General features: G+C 38.4%; 1 long non-coding RNA gene across 1 annotated transcript; it reads left to right on the plus strand.

The window, feature by feature from the left end:
• Positions 1 to 898: 898 nt before the first annotated feature.
• LOC121775907 lies at positions 899 to 3305 on the plus strand. The gene is made up of 3 exons (XR_006045211.1): positions 899 to 1143; positions 1929 to 2009; positions 3139 to 3305. It is a non-coding gene; the product is annotated as an uncharacterized LOC121775907 (long non-coding RNA).
• Positions 3306 to 3899: the final 594 nt, after the last annotated feature.

Consider the following 3899-nt stretch of genomic DNA (forward strand, 5'->3'; position numbering starts at 1 on the left):
TTTTGGATGAATCGGAGGTTGGGTTTTGCTGGAGTTTGTGATTTGTTTGCAGATTGTTCACGATTGATTGAGATTGGAGTAGATCTGTGAAAATCGGAGTTATGGCATTGGTTTTGCTGTTTGTTGGGTTCGGATGGCTTGGATCCGGAGTGGATTAAGCGTCCGACGTAATCGGAGAAGGAGTACTTGATTTCCATGCCTAGTTTACGCATTTACATTTCATTTCGCCTAGTTTACGTAGATCTGTCGTATCTTCGAGTTATTGTAAGTTTCCGTCGACCAAATCTGTTTATTATGTTTGAATCTGGGCATTTCCTCTGTTTTCTCCATTTGCGAATCTGAATTAGTTAGAAAAGTGCATGAAGATTGTTAGCTGCAGCTTTACCGTACGTTGTCAGGCTTGGATTCCATGGTCCCCACTTTTTATTTCCTTTGTCTAGTGGTTATCGGTAGTTATGTTCTCGGTCTAGGAGTTGTTTAACCTTTTCTGCTTGTTACTTGGTTTAAGAGTCCTTTGTTCTTCGGTCTAGTATTTACTTTTTGTGCCTAGGTCTAGTAGTAGTTAAAATCTCACCCCCTTTTGCGTGGCAGCAGCCATTTTGACCAAATTCTCTCAATACTTGTAACGGCCCGAATAAAAAAAAAATTAATTAGTTCAAATGCGTCGGAAGTCGTAAATAAATTAAATTCTAGAAGTGTGTAGATAGTTTCTTATTATGTGAATTATTTGTTTGTGTGGTGTTTTTTATTAGAAATAGAGAAAGAATAAAAGAAAAGAAGGAAATGAAATAGAGAATAAGAAAAAGAAGAGGGTGGAAGGGTGAAAGATTTTTATCTCTACTCCCTTCTAGAAGCCACGTAACAAAAAAATCATCTCCCACCCCCATTCTACATTTTTTTTCACTCTCTTTTACACAAAGACACACACTCTAATACGCAAGGAGAGAACTCTCCCTTCGGACGATTCGCTGCTCCTCCGGCGACAGCGAGGAAGCTCCCGTCATCTCATCCCTGTCTGGATACCTCTCTACTCACCTACACACAACACCATCTCTCTCCGCTGAATTGTCGTCGTTGTCGACTGCTCGGCAGTTTCCGTCGCCGGTTTCCGACAATATTAGAGTAGACTTGTCTTCCCTTTGAGTAAGCAAGTCCCTCACCTTTCGAATTTGTTCAATTTCTGCATCATCTTAAAGCTAGGGTTCTTAAATTGGTTTCTCCCCAATTTGAATTTAAATAAAATTAGAGTATATAGTTGGATTATCTTAGATAGTAGGTTTTTGGAGGTTGCAAATATATATTATGTTGTGGTGAAAGAAACAAAGGAGATAGCCTTTTGTGTCATGTTCTGGCCGAATTTGTCAACTCCAGTTTAACCAAGTAAACGATCTCTTTTTCTTACGAAATTTTAACTGAACATACATTTAGGTGTCTTCTGCTATGTGGCCAAATTTCAGCTTCATCCGAATTGAAATGAAATTATAATGAATTTTGAAAGGGGACTGCGCAGTTCAGCTACGTTTGGATATATTTTTGCTGTTTTCAGCTGCTGGTTTTGAAGTTTTCGACACCCTTAGAGTGTTGCAAATTGTATTTTTAAATTTTCTGTATGAACCTTGATGTGTTGGAGAGCTCTCTGTAAAATTTCAACTGATTTGGATGTCATTTACTATTTTTAGAAAATCTCCAAACACAGCTGCTAGAACCTGTCGGGTAGTGATAGACAGTGGGAAAATGGCCATATCTCCCAACCTACTTGGAAATTTTGAGAGAACTTTGTTTTAAAATTTAACTAGACACCAAGGGGATTCTTTTGGTATAGGGCTTGACCTCTTATACTCCGTGCAAAAGAAGTAACTAAAGAGAACTTGTTTATTGCTTAAGCTATTTTTTTTGGTGTTGTGTTGATAAGAATTATTTATTGAAAGGTAATCCTGGCCTGAGGGATAGCACGGGCAAGGAGAAGGCGAATGAGTAAAGTGATCTAGTACGGCATTTTGGATTTTAAGGTAGGGTATTCACAACCTATTAACTTATTGCTCTTAATAAAGATGATATTATACTCTGCATATGGTTTTTATTAAATGCAATTTTTATATATGGGAAAATGTTCGATAATGAGTGGAAGTTGTTAATGTACTATGGTTGAAATTGTTAGAAATAAGTGTTGATATATGTGTACTCTGAATAAACCAGTTATTATATGGTGTTGAATAATTATGCATTATATGATATCAATTTGGGTATGACTTTAAATGCTAGTGTATTGTTTAATATGAAAAATATGAATGAATGTGTTCATGTCTCGTGCTTGAGTATGTTCTGTGAGTACAATTGTCATGTCAGGACGGCAGTGCTGCATCATCTGAGATCGCTAGCGTTCTGGAAACCGAAGCGGGATCATTCTGTTATCTGAATATCTGTCTGCACCCTAAAGGGGTGATCTGATCTTCTGTCTGCACCCTAAACGGGTGATCTGAATATCTGTCTGCACCCTAAATGGGTGATCTGAATATCTGTCTGAAATACCTGTCTGCACCCTAAATGGGTGATCTGAATATCTGTCTGAAATACCTGTCTGCATCCTAAAGGGGGGGGAGATCTGATCTTCTGTCTGCACCCTAAATGGGTTATCTGAATATCTGTCTGCACCCTAAATGGGTGATTTGAATATCTTTCTGAAATATCTGTCCGCACCCTAAAAGGGTGATCTGATCTTCTGTCGGGATCATTCTGTTATCTAAATATCTGTCTGCATCCTAAACATGTGATCCGATCTTCTGTCTGCACCCTGAATGGGTGATTTGTGCGGAGTTCCTTGAGGACAAAAATCTGCTTATGTTTCTGATCTGTTCCGAGTACCCTGGTCTGTCACTAAGCACTTAATGGGAATATGTGTTATGATTAGTGATTGTGTAAAACCTATGTTATAACTCTGATATATTTGGTACACGAGGTCAGGTTTCGTTATACGTGTTTTGGATATGTGGAAGGTTGATGATATGTATATGTGTTGGTGTGTAGATAATAGTGTAAATGAATAGGTTGCATAATGTTTACTTAACTCCGGAAATTAGACTCTAATGTTGAGTATACTACTGGGCTTGTTGAAGCTCATTCATTTCTTTCCCCCTGCAGATTAGGTGATCAGACTAGCTCTTTTGCTGTACAGCTGCTCAAGTCGGGTCACTAGCCAAGCTTTTGCGTTGGGTAAATCTTTTGGATTTGATAAATGTGGCATGTAGTAGGAGTGTAATGTACCTTGGACGTTATATTACTTCGTAAACTTTTGCTAAGCATGTATATTTTGTGAGTAGTGTCCAGGTTGTGTGTATGTATATATATAGACTTTTGGAGACAGGTTTATGGTTTAATTCTAGACGTTATATAGCAGTTTCTCCGTTTGCCAAGGAAAAAAAAATATAAATATAAATCATCTATAAACAAAAAAAAAAAATTATGGACTTATATGACATCACTTATTCGATTATTAAATTGAATGGGGTAAGGGATGTTACAATACTAGCCTACGAATCAATCTCTGTGGGATCGACTCCACTTCCCTATACTAATCCATAGTATTCGGGTTGAGGAAATTTAATTGTTGAAGGAGAGTCATGAGTGCCCAACGACCGAAGCGCCATTCGATCCCTCGAGTTACTGGACCCTGTGATTCAGTTAATTCGGAGAAGCGTGGTGTCTCGACCTAGCAGTTGCTCAGATCGATTTTTGCAAGCGCATAACTCACTAAACACAGCTCTCGACCTTCAAATGGCGCCGTTGCCGGGGATGGATGGCGTGCTTAGTGCTAGTGTTAAGAGTCTGTGGTGTAAATAGTTTTGATTTGTTTTCTTTCTCTTTTTGTCTTGCAGTTTATGAGCAGAGGCTCAAGGTCTACC

This window comes from Salvia splendens, chromosome 18, assembly GCF_004379255.2.
Source record: "Salvia splendens isolate huo1 chromosome 18, SspV2, whole genome shotgun sequence".
NCBI classification, from domain to species: domain Eukaryota; kingdom Viridiplantae; phylum Streptophyta; class Magnoliopsida; order Lamiales; family Lamiaceae; genus Salvia; species Salvia splendens.